Source organism: Melospiza melodia, chromosome 25 (assembly GCF_035770615.1).
Source record: "Melospiza melodia melodia isolate bMelMel2 chromosome 25, bMelMel2.pri, whole genome shotgun sequence".
In the NCBI taxonomy this organism is placed as follows: Eukaryota; Metazoa; Chordata; class Aves; order Passeriformes; family Passerellidae; genus Melospiza; species Melospiza melodia.
In genome coordinates this window covers 7,902,918-7,923,628 of record NC_086218.1, presented here as the reverse complement: position 1 = coordinate 7,923,628, position 20,711 = coordinate 7,902,918, and positions in this window count along the sequence as shown.

The following is a 20,711-nucleotide window of genomic DNA, read 5'->3' as shown; positions in this document are numbered from 1 at the left end:
ATGTGGTGACGGACATGACCTCGCTTCCTTCCCCTTCATCCGAAGAGCCGCCAGCCAGGGGAGCGGTGGCCACAGCAGCGAGTGACAGCCAGTGCACATGGCTGGGGACACTGGGATGGCCGGGAAGGTGGCACTGCTCCTGTGGGGTGAGTGCCCCAGGCATGGGCCTGATACCCCAGAGATGGGGAGGCGAGGGGGCACAGGGGGGCTGTGGGGTCTCCTGACGTCCCCAATGCCAGCAGAGCACAGAGCCCAGTGTGACCAGAGTTGTGGGGTGGCTTTGGGGACAGGAACACAGAACAGGAACAAAGAACTCAGATGTGGGGACAGGGGGATGGAATGTGGGGACAAGGATGTGGCAGAAGGAACCTTGGAGCTTGAGCAGCTGTGGGGACAGGGACACAAAGATGTAGGGACAGGGACAACAGGACCGGTACCATGTGCTTGGGCCATGAGTCCAGGTGCCATTGGAATGCGACGATGGGCACAGGGCCATGGGGATGTGGGGATGGGGCTGGCAGGGGTAACCTGTGCCAGCATGGGGCCCCATGCATGAGCATGGCTTGACTGCTGTGTCCCTGTCCTTGAGACATCTGTGCCACACCAGTGCCCCCACAGAGACTGTTTGGCAACAGCCCCTAAACCCCATGCCCCTGTGCCTCTGTCCCTGTAGTGCCACCCCCACCCAGCCCTGTCCCTTCTCCCTTCCAGCCCAGACCCTCGGCCTCGCTGGTGAGTCCTCAGGGGATGCCATGGCCCCACCCTGCTGTCCCCAGCCCCACACTGGCCCTGGCAGGCTGGTGTCCCCTGTCACCCGCAGGTGCCCAGACCACCCAGCTCCTGGTGGAGCCCCCCTGGAGGCCAGCGGTGGTCTGGGACCGGGTGACACTGACCTGCCAGGGCTCAGGGACTGCTGGTGCCACCATCTGGTACAAGGATGGGCAGTGGTGGGGGCAGGAAAGGCGCGATCACTTCACTGTCACTGAGGTTGGCACCTACACGTGTGACAGACCCGGCACCGGGCTCAGTTCTCCCGTGAGAGTCTCAGACGGTGAGGGGGATTTGGGTGTCCCAAGCCTGGCACCCACGGGTAGTCTGAGGGCTCTGCGTGGTCTGTGCTCCATGGGTCACCTGCTGTGTGACCAGAGCCCATCCCCTGCTCTTGGGAAATCCCAGAGCATCCCAGTGTAGAGGGACCCCCATGTTGGAACTGGGGACCCCTGGTGCTCTGGGTGTGACATAATGGTGGGGTCCTGGTGCCATTGGGTGTGACAGGACCCCTCTGTCCCCCAGCGTGGGCACTGCTGGAGGGGGACACACTGACACTACGCTGCCGGGGCCGGTGGAACAACACGGTCACCTCGGTGTCCTTCTACCACGAAGGGAAGAAGCTGAGGGGACTCCGTGATAGTATAAAGCTGTCCCTGTCCCCCCTGCAGCTGAGCCAAAGCGGCAAGTACAGCTGCAGGGGCTGGGTGGGATTCTGGGGGCAGCAGGATTCACCGCAGGTGACAGTGACAGTGCAAGATGAGCATCCCAGAGCATCCCAGTGTGGGGGAACCCGTGTTGGAATTGGGGACCCCTTTTACACTGGGTGTGACCCAATGGGAGGATCCCCATGCAAACGGGACCCTGTTGTGACAGCGTCCCCCTGTCCTGCAGCCCGGTTAGAGTTGTGGGTGTCAGCACGGGAGCTGCTGGAGGGGGACACGGTGACACTGCGCTGCCAGCGCTGGCGGGACTATCCTGTCACCAAGGTGCGATTCTTCCATGGAGACAGGGATGTGGAGGGGTCCCGTAGTGGGATCGAGCTGTTGTTGTCCCTTCTGCAGCTGCACCACAGTGGAAACTACAGCTGCAGGGGCTTGGTGGATTCTGAAATGTCATCATGGGCACAGTCGGCACCAGTGACAGTGACAGTGCATGGTGAGAACCCCCATGGCTGGAACTCCAACATCCTGACGCCCCCAAAGCCACTTCCCAGCACACTCAGAGTCACAGTCCTCGCCTCCCCTCTCCTTCCCAGAGCTCTTCTCAGTGACGGTGCTGGAGGGTCCCCTCGAGCCCATTGTGGAGTCCCCCCTGACTCTCAGCTGCCTCAGCACCCCCAGCCCCCTGCGGTCCCGAGCCCCCCTCCTGCACATGTTCTACCAAGATGGGCAGGTGGTGGGGGGCCCTCAGGGGTCCCCACAGCTGCTGGTGCCCATCGTGGGGGTCTCCCACTCGGGGAATTACAGCTGCCATGTGCACTCTGAGGGGGGGTCCGTGCGAAAGAGCAGTGCCTGGATCCACATCATGGCGCGCAGTGAGAGCGGGGATGGGCACAGGGAGCCCCCAGAGACGCCCCGAGTGCCTTGGTTGGAGACCTCAAGTCTCCCTGACACCTTTCTTGGGTCCCCCCACCTCTCTCCTGTGCCCTTCACCCCCCCCTGATGTGACCCCATCCCCAACATCCCCCATAGCCTTGTCCCTATCCCCCCATACCAGGTGCCAGCCCCTCCCTGTGGCCTCAGCCCTTTCTTTGTCCCTGCAGTGCCTGTGGCCAATGCCACCATCACTCCCGGTCACCTGTCACACCAGATACACGTAGGTGACAACGTGACCCTGCGCTGCTCAGTGCAGGTGGGCTCAGCCCCTGTCACCTTCACCTGGCTGCACGATGGGCAGGATGTGGCCTGGGGTCCCCTCCTGGAGCTCAGGGACATCGATGTGGGACATTCAGGCACCTACCAGTGTGTGGCCACCAACCAGCTGGGACAGGACGGGCAACGCGTGTTCCGGGCACTCAGCCCTGAGCTGGCCCTGAAGGTGACACCTGGCTCACCCTGGGTCACAGGTGGGGTGATACGGGGTCACCAGGGAGTGCAGGAACCCTGGGGTGATGGGTGATCCTGATGTGACCCCCTCTGTTTCTTGCAGTGGCCGCAGGGGTCGGTGGGGCCCTTTTGTTCCTGCTCCTGCTTTTTGCTGTCATTGTGGCCTGGCACTGGAGGCACCGTGTGGGTGGGTGACAATGGGGGGACAGGGGTCATGGAGAGAGGTGTCAAGGGCCCCAGAGAAGAGGGGCCATAGGGCAGCACCCACAGCCCTTGACTTGGGAGGGGCTGAGTCCTCAGTGGCCATGGCTCAGAGCTGTTGGAGGGTCCTGTCGGGATGTTGGGGGTTCTGTCAGGGGTCCCAATCCCTGCCAGGGTCGGGGATCTGGGGGCTCAGGGTGGTGGTGCAAGTGGGGTGGGTCAGGGATACTGGGAGGGCATCAGGGATACTGTGGTGCCTGGGGAGAATTGTGTGTCTGGGGGTGGTTCTGCATTCCCAAGGGTGGATGGGGGCCCCTGGGTCTCCAAAGTCACCCCTCCAGTTTTCCTTTGCAGATGCCAGGAAGCACCAGGAAAGGTGAGTGCAGCCTCCAGCCATGATACACCCAAACCCCCAGCACCTCCCATCCCCTTCCACATACCCCCTTATTCCCACAGGGCCCGAGCAGACTCCCCGGCACCCCCAGTGGAGGATCCTCAGGCGACGTACATGGAGCTGCAAAGACAACCGTGGGAATCCAGTGACATCTATGACGATCTACACCAAAAGTTGTGATGCTCTGGGAAGTGGGAGCACTGGGTGACACTGGGGGTGCTCCCTCCATGGCTCCTGTGGTTGCCCATCCTTCCAAGGGAGGTGGTCATGGGTCAGGGGGAGGCTACACAGGGCACCCTGTGCTCCCCATTTCCTCTCCCTGTACCCCCAAGGGCTCCCCCATTCCTTTCCTTGTACCTGCAGGGGCTCCCCAGCCCCATCCAAGTGCCCAAGTACCCTCAGGGACTGCCCCATTCTCTCCCCACAGTGCTTGCAGTGCACCCAGGGCTTCCCCATTTCCCCTCCCACTACCCCTGTCCCATCCCGCTGTAAAAGGGGGAGTCAGGGAGGATTCTTGCTGAAAGGTTTCTAAGGTGAAAATGAAGCACAAACATGGCAATATTACATGAGAGAACTGTTTATTGAAAAAGGAGGGTAATGGTTCTTACCAAAGGGGGAGAGAAAGGAATAGAAAGGGAAAAGGATAGAGAGAGAAACAGCAGACAGGAACAGCATTACCGCAAGGAGCCCGGGCGCTCTGTGGGCATCAGCTGGGCAGATGGACTGTGTGTGCTGCAAGCCAGGGCGAGCCCACATGGCTTTTGTGAGTGGCTGGGCATGATTTCCAAGGACAGCACCTGCGTGTCTCTGGCATGGGCGAGCGATGGCTGCAGGCTGGCTGCTGCGGGCTGGCTGCGGGCTGGTGCTGCGGCACTGGTGGCTCTGGGCTGGCTGTCGCGGGCTGGGGCTGCGGTGGGCAGGTGCAGCAGGCTCGGTGCTGTGGGCAGCATGGGAAACGCGGCAGAGGCGGCGGGTGGGTGCAGGCAGCATCCGCTCCATTAGGGAGGAAATGAAGGAATATCCAGGACAATCAGAAATGAGCTGCCTCGGGGAAGCAGCGAAGCAGGGAAGAATGGATGCGGACAGGGAAGAAGGACCACCGGGAGGAAAAGGCGAGTGGGGGTAGTATCGGTGATATTTTCCCAACATCCGGGAGGAATGATGCATCTGACTCCATCTTATCAGAAGGCTAATTAAATACATTATTATACTGTATTATTCTATAATATATTACATTACATCTAAACTGAATCTGCCAAGCACTCAACTGCACTACACTGCACACAATCTCATGACTGTCAGCCAACAGTCCCCACACACACACACCTGGATTCAATTGGTCAGTGAATCAAAACACTCACACCACAATCCAATTACCAATTCCCTTCAGGTAAACAATCTTCCACCACGCATTCCACGTGTGAACAACACAGTAGCAGTAAATGAGAGAAGATTTATTTGGATCATTCTTTGCTTCTTTCACTGCTTCTCCCAGGTTCAGAGAATGTGAATCCCACAGGGGATGAGGGCCAAACTGACCCTCTGTGCAAGCCCCTGATCCCTGCAAGAAACCTAAAGCAAAATGCTCCTGTTGTGTCACAGTTTGCTGCTTTTATTTGCAAAGTCTCTTCTCACAGCCTGATTTCCTGGACACTTTTTCCCATACATTTTTCCCAGGCCTCTGTCCCACCAGCCAGTGGGTGTCACTCACAGCCTGATCACCGAAGCTTTCTCTCTCCTGATCATCTGTTGCCTGAAGCCTCACCAGGGACAGGGTTCCCAGCACATGTACAACCACAGAGTCATTTTTCACCTCATGTGTAGCATATGTTGAGACATAAATCAAAATCAGATTTGTTCCTCTTAACCCCCATGTGCTTAGTAGCTCAGCAATCCCCCTCCCAGTGCTCCCACTAAAGTGGCTCACAGGTGCCCATCCCAGTTCCAAGGGGGCACAGGACCTGGTCCCTGCTCCTGGGACAAAAATGCAGCTCTTTGGTTAAATTGGCAGAAATGGTGTTTCTCTTTCAAGCTCAGTCAAGGAGGTGGGAACCTCCCTTGGAATGGAAAGTATGACCCCCTTCTCTCTGACCTATTATAACTTTGAAATTATGGGGGTTTTAGGCAAAGATGTGGGAGGAGGAATAACAGTTCTTTACTAGTATATATTGAAAGAAACAATTGGAAGTTGATTTTCGCTGGATATTATATGAATTGATAATATGTTATTGATTATACTGTTTATTAAATATTGCAATATTGTTCGGATAGTGAAAAATATTGTGGAGTGGCAGATGCTGTTGGAGTGGCCATCCAAGGGTGGGGCCCAGCCATGGCCCAGCCCCACTGCACAGGGATGGCCATTACACAGCCCTGCTCTGGCCAGACCCAGGTGGCAGCCAGCACCTGAGGGTCCCCCCTGCCCCTTCGGCTTTGATTCTGGCAGCTTTAGAGCTGCTGCAGAGGTGAGAATTCTGTGGGTAGAAAAAGGCCTGCCTATGGTTTGCTCAGTTCTGCAAGAAGCACAAAGCCCAAAGGGAGCCCAAGCAGTGGCTCTGTGAGGGCCTTTGATGGTTTTCAGAGCAGGGCTGGCCAGAAATCGCCCCTTGCAGGGGCAGCTGTGCAAGAACCAGTCCAGAAATGCAGCAATTGATCATTTTGTCTCTTGCGCAAAGGGTCTGAGACAGCCCCAAAAACCTTGCATATCTCGCAACAATCTGCTCAACAACCTGACCGGTCCCTCCTCCTTCCTGCCTCAAACTTGCAGCCCTTTAGAATGGCCTGGGAAGAGTGTTTGGCTTTTGGGCGTGGCTGCCAGACAAGAGGGAAAAGTGTGGAAATATTGAGTTGTGGCTCTGGCTGCAGATGTGGTGGGGCTGTGGGGAGTAATCCTGTGTGAATTCCAGGTTTCCCCAAAGCTCAATCCCTTCCCTCCTCACCTGAGCGAGAGGGTGAGGGTTTGCAGGAATTGTTGTGTAAAGCCACCAGAGGTGCTGCTGTGGACCTGAGAACTGCCTGGGGTCAGGTGCTGCCTTCCTTCCATTGGGGATCATGGAGAGCAATCGTGGGTGTTGCGCAGGGCGTGTGTGCCTGGCCCTGGGACACTGCTACGCTGCCAGTGGGCACTGGGATCCAACCTGCTGCCTTGGCGGCTTCTGCCCACTGCTGGTGGTGGTGCCGGGAGCGATTGGTGCCCAGGAGTTTTCAAAAGGAGAGATTTCCCCTCCTCCCTCCCGTCCGAGGCCGCCATGGCCCTGAGGGGATGGAGCTGGACCGGGGCGCCCCCTGCTGGCCGGGAGTGCTCCCTGCAGCGCCCCCTGCTGGCCACGGTTATAACTGCCACAAAAATCTATAGTCCTGAGCCGGGGGCATAAGAGCTGGGTTTGTGCGGTGTGTTCTGCTGTTTTATAAATTTCCCAGGAAAGAGCTGTTATTCCTTTTCCTTCACTTTTGCCTGGAATCTCCATTATTTTGGAAATCAAAAAACATTTTAGGCATGGTTCTTTTGTCTGTTCGAGCAATATTCCCATTTTCCTTTGCAGACATTTCTCATTTAAATGAGTTGTAAACTCCTGGGTTCCAGAGCGGATAGGACAGGCACCCCAAGAGGAGACATGGTCAAGGCCTTGGCCATGTTATGCTCTGCCTTTTAAGCCAGTTAGGACATCAAGGGCCCTCTCCCCAGGTGGCACTTCTGGTCATGCGGACGCTAAGGAGATGGCTTTTGCAGAGCATCACACTGCCCCCAGTGTGCCATGGCTGGCAAACTGATGGACGGACAAGGCCCTGTCTCACCAAAAGCAAGGCCTGACCCACCCCTGCCACACACAGCTGTACCAAAATGTCTCCAGACATCAAAGTTTTCCTGTCTCTGACACCCCACCCTGTGCCATGGCCTTATCCTGGCAAAGGGCAGGGGCTGGCAAAGTGAGAGGCTTTGGAACCCCACAGGGCCATTGTGACATCTTCGTGTGGGGAACACAGCAGAAGGTGGTTAAGGATAGGGGACCAGAGAGTCCAAAACCTCCTGAAGGCCACTTTGGCCATCAGAACAAGGTAGGTCCAGGGCCCTGCAGGTGGAGAAAAGATGGCGGTACAGTCATCTGGGATTTGCCTCTGTTTTGGGGGCTTTCCCAGGAAATCATTCATTTTCTGACCCTTAGAACTCTGAACCTTGTTGCTGTTGCTTCTGGTTTTATTCTCTCTCATTGCTGTTTTAGGAAATAGTTGTCCTTTCAGCCCTTTGAATATTTGTGCCTCCATGGGGAGGGAGTCGGGCAGTTTTTGGTGGCAGCACACACACGAGTGGGTGCCCATGGGTGGGGATCCCCAGTGCTCCCCAGTTCCCCCCAGTGTCACAGCACATTCCTGTAGATGTCACCAGCTTCCTGCGGTCGCCCCTGGGGCTCCCACAGCTCTGTGTAGGTCACCTGTGGATCCTTGAGGATGGTGGCACGGGGGGACACTGCAAGAGACACAGGCTGTGGGGACTGGGTGGGGTGACACTCGTGGGTGATGTTTCCCTCTGCATGTGTCTCCTCCGTACTCATCCCCTCTCCTCTTGGTGACCATGACGTGGGTGTACAGCACCTCCCCTTCATCTGGGGGGGGGGGATCTGGAGGGAGGCCTGAGGGAATACAGGGGATGTGAGGGAGGGAATGGGAGGTCTTGCGGGTTGGGGTAAAAGGGGAGAGTGTGGTTTGAGCCTCCCACTACCCTTTCCCATTCCTTTCTGGCAGCTGAAGGGAAGTGAGGGTAGGGGTGACTGTGGGGTTCCAGGGCCCTGACCCATCTCAGGATTCCTGAACTCCCATGGGATGCCCAAACATCCCTGAAGCACCACAGAATTTATTAACCTCGCCAGTTCCCCCAACCAACTCAGCCTTAAAAACCCAAACCCAGCTGGGACAGAGACCCCCCAGACACCTCCAAGGCCCTTGACAGAACCCCCAACAGCAACTACCCAAACCCTATAGGGCCCCCAGCCAAGGTCACAATATTGGGGCTTTGGGTGCTGTCCTATCATTCCCCAACTCTGGGGGCCTCTGAATCTCCCTGGGACCCCCGTCCCCCCATTGTCACCCACCCACACTGTGCCCTTAGTGCCAGGCCACAATGGCACCCACAAGCAGGACCAGTAACAAAAGGGCCCAACCGACCCATGAGGCCACTGCAAGAAACAGAGGGAGACACATCAGGATCACCCATCACTCCAGGGCTCTTGCACCCCCGAGTATCCCATTGACCCTGTGTGTCTCTGTGTCCTGTGCTGTCACCTCAAGGGCCAGCTCTGGGCTCAGTGCCCAGAACACGCAGTGCCCGTCCTGTCCCAGCTGGTTGGTGGCCATGCACTGATAATTGACTGAATGTCCCACATCATTGTTCCTGATGTCCAGGAGGGGACCCTGGGCCACCTCCTGCCCATTGTGCAGCCAGGTGAAGGTGACAGGGGCTGAGCCCACCTGCACTGAGCAGTGCAGGGTCACGTTGTCACCTGCACTCACCTGGTGTGCCAGGGGACTGGGGGTGAAGGTGACATTGGCCATGGGCACTGTGGGGACAGGGGTGGCACTTGGCAAGGTGGGATGGGGGTGCAGTGGGTGGGGTCACCACCAGCCTGAGGGTCCCGCTCACCCAGGATGGTGACATTAAGGGGGTCACTCCTGGTCACACTGACCAGTACCATTTCGGACCTGGCATTGGTACTGGCCACTGTCACTGTCCCCAAAGTGGCGCAGCTCCAGGTGGGATCTGGTGTCCAACAGTGCCCCCGAGCCCTCCTGGTGCCAGAAGAAGGACAGAGGACCTGTCCCCACGGCCACCTCACAGCTCAGCACCAGGCTGTCCCCAAGTGCCACCTGTCCCCTGGGGGGCTGCACTGACAGGGACACCCCCGAGAGTGGGACCCCTGCGGGAGCGGGGAAAGAGAAGGAGACAGTGAGGGACCCAGAGATCAATGAGCAGGACAGGGATCCCAGTGAGGGAGAGGGGGTTCAGGGATTGGGAAGGCTTGAAAGCGACTCCAAGGAAGGACTAGGGGTTCAGGGAGGGGACACCTGGTGAAGGGGGGGGCTGACACTGGAGAGGGTACAGGAATCCAAAGGAGGGGACGGTGAGTCCTGGGGAATGTGATGGGACTACAGATAGGGGTGAGGTGACCTAGGGAGGTATAAGGGACTCAGTGTGGGATGGGGTCTCCTGGGACAGATGGAGGTCCCCAGATGGTGATGGGGGACCCTAGCAGACTGTGAGGGCTTCCTGTGCCCATCCCTGCACTCACTGTGCACCCTGACATGGAGCCAGGCTCTGCTCTTCTGCATGCCCCCCCACCTCCCACCTGCCCATCCCGGTAGAACACGTGCAGGAGGGGCGCTCGGAGCCGCAGGGGGCTGGGAGGGCTGAGGCAGCTGAGAGTCAGGGGGGACCACTCGGTGGGCATGGGGGGACCCTCCAGAATCAGTGCCATGAAGAGCTCTGGGAAGGAGAGGGGACGTGAGGACTGTGACTCTGAGTACGCTGGGTAGGGGCTTTGGAGGTGTCAGGAGATTGGAGTTCCAGCCTTGGGGGTGCTCACTGTGCACTGTCACTGCTGCTGACCGTGACATAACCTCATCAAGCCCATGCAGCTGTAGTGACCGCTGTGGTGCAGCTGCACAGGGGACAGCAAAAGCTCGGTTCCCCTGAGGGAACCCCTCAGATCCTTCTCCACATGGTAAAATCGCACCCTGGTGACTGTGTTGTCCTGCCGGTCCCAGCAGCGCAGTGTCACCGTGTCCCCTTCCAGCAGTGCCCATGCTGACACCTGCAGCACCAGCTCATCTGTGGGACAGGAGGGTCTCATCTCACTGAGGGGCTTGAGACAGGTCCAAGAGGAGGGTGCCCATGGCACTGGGAACATGTGGGTGCACTGGGATGAACTGGGATGTTACTGTGTGCCGTGCACCACACAAGGGGTGTGAGGCCGCCCATGGAGTGGAGCCCACCCCGATCTATCAGCGGCCACCCAGATGATTTAAGATCCCCACTCACCATATAAGACTCTAATGGGGGGCCTACGCCCACTGCCAGGTCTGTAATATGTGTAGATGCCATGCTTAGTGACAGTCAGGTGGTTGTGTCCCTGCTGCCCCCAGCGCTGCCCATCCTTATACCAAGTTGCGGCACTGGCGGTCCCTGAGCCCTGGCAGGTCAGTGTCACCCGGTCCCACAGCACCACCGGCCTCCAGGGGGGCTCCACCAGGAGCTGGGTGGTCTGGGCACCTGTGGGTGACAGGGGACACCAGCCTGCCAGGGCCACCATGGGGCTGGCGACAGCAGGGTGGGGCCATGACATCCTTTTGGTAAAGGCACAAAATGATCAATTGCTGCATTTCTGGACTGGTTCCCTCACAGCTGCCCCTGCAGGGGGGGTTTCCAGCCAGCCCTGCTCTGAAAATCATCAAATGCCCTTGCAGAGCCACTGCTTGGGCTCCCTTTGGGTTTTGTGCTTCTTGCAGACCTGAGCAAAACACAGGCAGGCCTTTTTCCCCCCACAGAATTCTCACCTCTGCAGCAGCTCTAAAGCTGCCAGAATCAAAGCCCAGGGGACAGGGGGGACCCTCAGTTGCTGGCTGCCACCTGGGGCTGGCCAGAGCAGGGCTGGGCAATGGCCATCCCTGTGCAGTGGGGCTGGGCCATTGTTATAGGTAAAAGTTAAGTTAAAATAGGATATAGTTCAATTATATTGTATTAATTATATTATTTGTATTATGCTAAAGGGGAGAGGGCTTATTAGAATGTGCTAGAAGGGTCCAGGGTAGGGTGAAACAAGGGTCTGATGGGGCAAGGCAAGGTCGAAGAGAGATTGGATGAAACATCTGACCAATCATTCGAAGTCCTGCAGAAATGATTGGTCCAGAATGAATGGCGGTAAAGACCTATGAGAAGCCTGGAAATGGACCAATCATCATGAGGATCCAAAATGCACCAATCCTGGACTCGAGGGGGACTATAAATGTGGGGAGTTCATTTGGGTTGGGGCTTTTCTTCTTTTGGGATATCTGTTGTTTGGGAGAACCTGGTGCATGTGGGGTGAGGGCACTGTTTTAGTTTTTAGCTTGCTGTGTGGGTGCCTGGGCTTATCTTGGGCACTCGGTTTCTTGTAGGTATTTTAATAAACGAGAACCTCTTTCTCTGCATAAAGTTTGGCCTTGTTCCTATCCATAACACCATGGCTGGGCCCCACCCTTGGATGGCCACTGGCTTCAAGGAGCAGGAGTTTGAGAGATCCTTCCTGCCCCGGGTCTCCATTCCCCAGCTGCTCTTGCAGGCTCAGATCCTGCAGGGGACGAGCAAGAATGGAGAAATCTGGACCACCCCTCCGGAGCTGCCATCCCCCAGGAATGGACCCCCTTGTCCATCATGTGTCCCCCCTGGGATAGGATCCCCACATGACAGAACACCCTCCCCCCGCCCTCCCCCCTGCCGTGTGACACTCAGTACAAATGGCCTCTTCCTTCTTTGGCAGGACAGAAAAGTGAAAGTGTTGGGGGGCACAGCCAGACACCCCCATCCCCCACAGCCTCCCCAGCCCTCTCTGTAGACCCTTCACTGTTACTTGCCCCACTGTGGGGTTCCCCCAACCCATTCCCTACTCAATTGTTTCCCAGAATAATCAAGGAACAAACTGGGGAGTTGTGAAATTGGGGAATCAAAGGGAGGAAATGGAAATGAAGAGTGGAAAAAGCCCCTGGGAGCTGGGGGCACACTGACTCAGAGCCCCTCGGAATCTCCCTGGGGTGACCCCCAGGACATCGGAACACTTTGGGGGCTGTCCTGAGCTGTGGGTCACCCCAAAATTTGAGGCACTCAGGGAAGGGGCTCCAAATCACGGACCCACCGAGCTATTGCCCATCCCTGGCATCCCCATTCCCCTGGGAACCCAACCATGGGACCCCCATTCCTTCAGTCCCCATGTCCCAGGGACCCCATGCCAGTACTCACATTCCCCAGGATCTCATGGCCCAGGACCTCATTCCCAAGGAACCCTCTCCCATTCATTCCATCCCCAGAAATCCCTCTTACCCCAGAACCTTGATTCTCCCAGGAACCCCCATGCCCACTGGATCCCTCATTCCCCCTGGTACTCTCATCCCTAGGTCAACCATCCCTTAACCCCAAATCCCTGGAGCCCTCATTGTTCTGGGACTCCCATCCCTTAGTTCCCCCAGCCCTGGGCACCCCCATTCCCATGGCACCTCCATCCCTGGTGACACCCCCTTCTCAGAAACCCTATACCCAGGGACCCAATCCCTTGGGCTCCCCATTCCCCTAGAACCCATCCCCGGCTCTCCAAACACTCTGTGCCCCTCATTCCTGCTAAGCCCATGTCCCACCTTCTGGCACTCTGTCTTGTCCCCATCCTGTCCCCACCCTGCCCACAGCCTGTCCCCAGCTTGTTGTCACCCTGCCCCCACCAGGTGCCACCTACGCATGAGGATGAGACCTGACCTCTCTTCCTTCCCCTTTTGCCAAAGAGCCACCACCCAGGGGACAGCCACCCTGGCAGCGAGTGACAGCAAGTCCAGATGTCTGGGGACACCGGGATGGCCGGGAAGGTGGCGCTGCTCCTCTTGGGTGAGTGCCCTGGGCATGGAGCTGACACCATGGGGATTGACCCCAGTGAGGCAGAGACCACTGGGGAGGGGGCACAGGGAGTGGGAGAACATGTCAGTCACTGAGGTACGATTCTGCTATGAGGACAGAGAGGTGTAGGGGTCCCTCAATGGGACTGTGCTGTCCCTTTCCCCTCTGCAGCTGAATCACACTGGCCACTACTGCTGTGTGGGCAGAGTGAGCTCCAACGTGTCCTCATGGGCACTCTCAGTGCCAGTGACAGTGACAGTGCACAGTGAGCACCCCACGACTGGAGCTCCAATCTCCGGACCCCACCACCACCTCCCAGCAGACTCACAGTCACAGTCCTTAGCACCCCTCTCCTTCCCAGAGCTCATCTCAGTGCCAGTGCTGGAGGATCCCCCAAGCTCACTGTGGGGTCCCCCCTGACTCTCAGCTGCCTCAGCACCCCCAGCCCCCTGCGGCCCCGAGCCCCTCTCCTGCACGTGTTCTACTGGGACGGGCAGGTGGTGGGGGGCCTGCAGGGGTCCCCGCAGCTGCTGGTGCCCAACGTGGGGGTCTCCCACTCGGGGAATTACAGCTGCCAGGTGCGCTCCGAGGGGGGGCCGTGCGGAAGAGCAGCGCCCGGCTCCACATCACGGTGCACAGTGAGTGCGGGGATGGGCACGGGGAGTCCCCAGAGACCCCCCGGGTCCCCTTCCTGGGTACCTCCATGTCCCCCTGACGCCTTTATTGTGTCCCTTCACATCTGCCCTCAGTCCCTTCACTCCTCTGTGGTGTGACCCAATACCCAAAGTCCCCCATCACACCAATCCCCCCGTCCCTATCCCCCCACACCAGCTGCCAGCCCCTCCCTGTGCCTCAGCCTTGTCTTTGTCCCCACAGTGCCCGTGGCCAATGCCATCATCACCCTAAGTCCCCTGTCACATCAAGTGCACGCAGGTGACAACATGACCCTGCTCGGTGCAGGTGGGCTCAGCCCCTGTCACCTTCACCTGGCTGCACAATGGGCAGGAGGTGGCCCCAGGTCCCCTCCTGGAGCTCAGGGACATCGATGTGGGACATTCAGGCACCTACCAGTGCATGGCCACCAACCAGCTGGGACAGGATGGACACCAGGCTCTCAGCCCTGAGCTGGCCCTGGAGGTGACACCTGGCTCACCCTGGGTCACAGGTGGGTGTCACACAGGGTTACTGGGGTGTTCAGGACCCCCAGGGTTCAGGGTGACCCTCGTGTGTCCCCTCTGTCCCCAGCAGTGGCTGTGAATGTTGGCAGGACCCTCCTGTTCCTGCTCCTGCTCCTGGCTGTCATCGGGGGCTGTCATTGGTGGCACCGCCGGGGTGGGTGACAATGGGGGGGGGGGGGGATTGGGGTCCTGGAGTGAGGAGGAGCCCCCAGAGTGGGGGCAGAGATCAGCAGCACCAAGGGCCCCTGAGCTGGGGAACACTGAGCCTGCAGTGACCTTGGCTGGGGGTCCTGGGGGATATGGGGGGAATTTGGAGAGTCTTGGTTGGGCTCCAGGGCCATCCCGGATGGGCTTTGAGGAACATTGCGGTGGCATTGGGAGTTCCTGGAGGGTTTGGAGAGCTCCTAGAGGGCTGTGCAGGGATGTTGGAGGATCTTTTTGGGTCCTGTGGGAGTTTAGGGATCCCCCTCTCTGCCATGCTTGGGGTTCTGGGGGCTCAGAGGGTTGGGGGCACCAGGGGGACTGGGGGCACTGCGGTCATACAGAAGTTCCGGGAAGTTCAGGGGTCATCAGAGTGTCCTGGGGGAATCAGGGGTCCATTGGGAATCAGGGCTGTGGTGGGGATTTGGGGGTCCCGTGGGTGGTTGGAGCTGCCGAGGTCCCAGGAAGAATCAGGGGTCCCGGTGTCCCCACGGTCACCCCCTCCCCTTTCCCTTGCAGCCGCCAGGAAGCTCCAGGACAAGTGAGTGGGGAGCTCGGGGTAGGACTCCCCTTTCCCCCTCCCCAACACCATGCAGACCCCCCCATCCCCACAGGATCCCCCTGGAGCAGGGGGCTGTGCTCAACACCCACATCATGGGCACTGAGTGGGCAGTGGGAGAATTCCAGGGGGGTACAGGGACACATCACCAACATGTGTCACCCCCCCTACCAGGTCCCCACAACTGGTGTCACTCTCAGGGCCCCCACAGGTGTCCCCTAGCCCTGCACCACCTTGGGATCCACAAGTGACCAATGCAGAGCTGTTGGGACCCCAGAAGGGACAGCGGGACCCCCTTGACTGCGAGAGTGTGCCGTGACACTGAGGGCACTGGGGGGAACTGGAGGGCACTGGGGAGCACTGGGGGCATCGATTCCCCTCAGGGGTCTCTTCTTCCTTTTCACTGCACCCCATGGGGCTCCTCATTCCCCCTGCCAGTTTTGAAGGAGCACACAACACTTTTCCATCTAATTGTACCCAAAATTCAGTTTTTTGGTCAAACTGTGTGAGAAACAAGGCTCACTCTTTAAATTTCTTAAATGGTTAATAAGGGATAAAAGGGACAGTAAACAGCATGCTGGGTGCTTGGCAACTGCCAGAGGCACATGGACAACTACAGCAATTCTCCTTACATACTTTTTCATTGTCTTGGTGAAATACATACTCAGGAGTGTTATACATATTCAAACATTTTTTCCAGTTCACATGTTCTGGGAATCCCTTTTGCTTGGTTTGACCCTTGATTCATTTTCATGAAGTACATGCCATAGTGCAGATTAAATTTATTTATTTCATGTCCTCAAAAGGTCCCCCTGTTCTGTGGTTTGATAGTTCTTGATAGCCAAAGAGTCAGTGGTAAATTCCTTTTGCATCCTTTCATTTGATGTTTATTTATTTGCTACTTTTCAATGTGCTCTTCTCATACAGCTGAGATACTCCAGCAGTACATTAAATCAACAAGATCTATTTCACAAATTATCTGAGTTATTCTCACCGTTGTCACTTAGTCACACAAATAAAGGCATTAGCTACTTATGCAACAGTTAATGTTGCAATGCACATTGTCTCTGTCTTGATATTCTGGGAGAGCCTAAACTATAATATATTTATCACAGTAAAATAGATGTTCTCCACAGGGATTAGGGTAAACAGGCTGACAAATTGTCAAATCAAAAGCAGTGAAAAACTGATTACAATCTGTATTATATCAAAATAATTTGGAAAACCAATAGAATAGGGAAAGCTGATGACTACATTGGTATTCACAACAGGGAGAAGGTGTATTGAAGGGTTTATCTGACTTATCCCGCTCAGATATTGTCAGCAATAAATTCAATTCATATCTCTAATTCCGAGGCAGTTTTGCCCGTGACAGGATTTGATGAGTGATCTCTCCTGGTCCTTGTCTCAACCCAGGAACGCTTTGCTCAATTTTCTCTCCCCATCCAGGTGTGGAGGGCAGTGAGAGAGCGGCTGTGGTGGGTGCCGGGCATGCGGCCACTGTCCATGCACGGCAAGGCAGGGAGGAGGAGGAGGGTCCAGGGCAAGATGTTGAGCAGATTGCTGTGGGATTTGCAGTAGTTTTGTGGTACTCTTAGTCCTCTACCAAGAGGAGCAAATTATCAATTGCTGTATTTCCCTCACAGCTGCACCTGAAGGGGCGTTTTCCAGCCATCCTTGCTCTGAAAACCATCAAAGGCCCTCACAGAGCCACTGCTTGGGCTCCCTTTGGGTTTTGTGCTTCTTGCAGGGCTCAGCAAACCACAGGCAGGCCTTTTTCCCCCCACAGAATTCTCACTTCTGCAGCAGCTCCACACACCCAGAGCCCCTCAGAATATGTCTGGGGTGACCCCCAGGCCACCAGCACCTGGTGAGGGCTGTGCTCAGCCCTGGGTCACCCTAAAATCTGAGGCACTCAGGGAAGGAGCTGGGACCTATGTGTCCACCCAGCCACTGCTCATCCCTGGCACCACCATTCTCCTTGAAATCAAATCATGAGTACTCCATTTCTTATGTCCCCATCCTCTCTGAAACCCATAACCCAGTAGAGATATTCCCCAGGAACTCCATGGCCCAGGAGCCCTCATTCCCAAGGAACCCTCTCCTACTCATTCCATCCCCTGAAATCCTCCTTTCCCCAGGACCTTGATTCTCTCCAGAACCTCCCATTCCCACGGGAACTCCCATTCCCCCAGCATCCCCATCCCATGACCCCAAATCCCTGGAGCCCACGTCCCCCTGGGACTCCCATCCCTGAGTCCCCTCCGCCATGGCAACCCCATCCCCAGTGACTCCTCCTCCTCAGCTCCCCCATTTCCAAGGACCACAATTCCTTAGGGACCCCCCATTCCCCTGGACACCCATTCCATGGACCCCAAACCCCCTGAGCCCCACACTCCTGGGAACCCCATGTCCCACTGTGTCACCTCCAGGTTTGTCCCCATCCTCTCCCCTCCCTGCCCACAGCCTGTGCCCAGCTTGTGGCCACCCTGCCCCCACCAAGGGCCACCTGTGCATGACGTGACCTCGCTTCCTTCCCCTTTGGCCAAAGAGCCACCACCCAGGGAAGAGTCACCCCTGGCAGTGTGTGACAGCCAGTCCACATGGCTGGGGACACCCAGAGGGCCGGAAAGGTGGCACTGCTCCTCTGGGGTGAGTGCCCCGGGCACGGGCCTGACACCCCAGGAATTGGGAGGGAAGGGGGCACAGGGGGGCTCTGGGGTCCCCTGAGGTCCCCAATGCCAGCAGTGCCAGTCCATGTTACACACAGCGGACCTGAGTGGGAACAGGGATGTAGGGTGGCTTTGGAGACAGGAACTGGGAGGCAGGAATTTGGGGATGGGGGGACAGGAATGTGGGCCTGGCAACTTTCGGCTGATGTATCTCTGTGGATAGTGAGAAGTAAACGGGAATATAGGGACTGGAAGGGACAAGAACAGAGAAGATGTGGCCATGGGGATGGGTTCATGAGCTGGTGGGGGTGACCTGGGCCAGCATGGGCTGTGTCTGTGGTGTCCTCAGGCCCAGGGTGTCCACAGTGACCCCATGTTCTGCCTCAGCCCAGAGTGGCCTTGGTGTCTCGGCTCCCAAGGTGTCTGTGCCGCATGGATGTGGTGCATGGTTGGCTGTGACACAGACATGTCCCCCTGCCTCTCAAAATCTTTTGGGGACCACCTCCATGCAGTTTCTCACAAGAATTGCTGTCCCCATGGGGACTGTCCTCACACCCTGTACCCCTGTGCTGCTGTCTCATTGTTTCACCCTCACCCAGCCCTGTCCCTTCTCTTTTCCAGCCCAGACCCTCGGCCTTGCTGGTGAGTCCTCGGGGGATGCCATGGCACCACCATGCTGTCCCCAGCCCCACATTGGCCCTGGCAGGCTGGTGTCTTCTGTCACCCGTAGGTGCCCAGACCACCCAGCTCCTGGTGGAGCCCCCCTGGAGGCCGGCAGTGCTGTGGGACCGGGTGACACTGACCTGCCAGGGCTCGGGGACTGCTGGTGCCACCACCTGGTACAAGGACGGGCAGCACTGGTGGCAGGGAAAGAACACCGTCCGTGTCACCGAGAGTGTCAACTACTCATGTGACAGACCCGGCAGTGGGCTCAGCCTCCCCGTGAGAGTCTCAAACAATGAGGGGATGTTTGGGTGTCCCCAGGCTGGCACACGCAGGGACCCCGAGGGCTCTGAGTGGGCTTCGCTCCATGGGTCACCTCCTCTGTAACCAGATCCTGTCCCCTGCTCAGGTGACATCCCAGAGCATCCAAGTGTGGGTGGAACTCGTTTTGGAATCGGGGAGCCCTGTGCACAGGGTGTAACCCAATGGGGGTGTCGTGGTGCTCTCCCCCAGACTGGCTGGTGCTGCAGGTGCCAGCACAGGCACTACTGGAGGGGGACACGGTGACACTGTGCTGCCGGGGCTGCGGGGACAGCACGTTTTCCTCGACGTCCTTCCACCGAGAGGAGATGGAACTGGGGGGTGCTCCGCGGTGGGACCAAGCTGTCCCTGTTCCCTCTGCAGCTGCACCACAGTGGCCACTAAAGGTTCAGGGGCTGGGTGGGATCCTGGGGGTGGCAGGAGTCAGCACCAGTGACAGTGCAGGGTGAGCACCCTACAGCCACCACACTTATACCCACACTGCCCTTCCCCAGAGACTCAGGTTCTCAAATTCCCCACTCCTCCCCTTCCCAGAGCTCTTCTCGGTGCCGGTGCTGGAGGGTCTCCCTGATCCCACCGTGGGGTCCCCCCTGACTCTCAGCTGCCTCAGCACCCCCAGCCCCCTGCGGCCCCGAGCACCCCTCCTGCACGTGTTCTACCGGGACGGGCAGGTGGTGGGAGGCCATCAGGGGTCCCTGCAGCTGCTGGTGCCTGGTATGGGCGGCTTCTCCTCGAAGAATTCCATCTCCAAGGGCGGGGCCATGCGGAACAGCACCGCTCGGCTCTGCATCACAGGGCCCAGTGAGTGTGGGGATGGGCACGGGGAGCACCCAGAGACCCCCCAGGTCCCCTGGTTGGGCACCTGCATGGCCCCCAGAAATATTTCTTTTGTCTCCCCACATCTGCCCTGGGTGCCGTCACCCCTCTGTGGTGTAACCCCATCTACAACATCCACCACGACACCGATCCTCCCGTCCCTATCCCCTCACACTTGCTGCCCTCCCTGCGGCCTCAGCCCTGTCTCTGTCCCCGCAGCGCCAATGGACAATACCACCATCATCCCCAGTGTCCTGGAGGTGACACTGCCAGAGACAGGGACACACAGGGACACAGGTGGGGTCACTCAGGGTCACCAGGGAGTGCAGGACCCCTGGGGTGATGGGTGACCCTGATGTGTCCCCCTCTGTTTCTTGCAGTGGCCGCAGGGGTCAGTGGGGCCCTTTTGTTCCTGCTCCTGCTCGTGGGTGTCATAGTGGCCTGGTACCAGTGGCACCATGTGGGTGGGTGACAATGGGGGGATGATGGTCGAGGAGAGAGGTGGGAAGGCCCTCAGAAAAGGGGGGCCATAGGGCGGCACCCACGGACCCTGACTTGGGAGGGGCTGAGCCGCCAGTGACCATGGCTCAGAGATATTGGAGGCTCCTGCAGGGGTGTTGGGGGTTCTGTCAGCGTCCCTCCATGCCAGGGTCGGGGTTCTGGGGGCTCCGGGTGTTGGTGCAAGTGGGGTGGGTCAGGGATAGTGGGGGGGCATCAGGGATACTGGGGTGCCTGGGGAGAATTGTGTGTCTGGTAGTGGTTCAGCATTCCCAAGGGTGGATGGGGGCCCCTGGGTCTCCAAAGTCACCCCTCCAGTTTTCCTTTGCAGATGCCAGGAAGCACCAGGAAAGGTGAGTGCAGCCTCCAGCCATGATACACCCAAACCCCCAGCACCTCCCATCCCCTTCCATGCACCCCCTTATTCCCACAGGGCCCACCCAGACCCCCTGGCACCCCCAGTGGAGGATCCTCAGGTGATGTACATGGAGCTGCAAAGGCAACCGTGGGAACCCAGTGACATCTATGACAATCTACACAAAATGTTGTGATGCTCTGGGAAATGGGAGGCACTGGGTGACACTGGGGGTGCTCCCTCCATGGCTCCTGTGGTTGCCCATCCTTCCAAGGGAGGTGGTCATGTCTCAGGGGGAGGCTTCACAGGGCACCCTGTGCTCCCCATTTCCTCTCCCAGTACCCCCAAGGGCTCCCCCATTCCTTTCCTTGTACCTGCAGGGGCTCCCCAGCCCCATCCAAGTGCCCAAGTA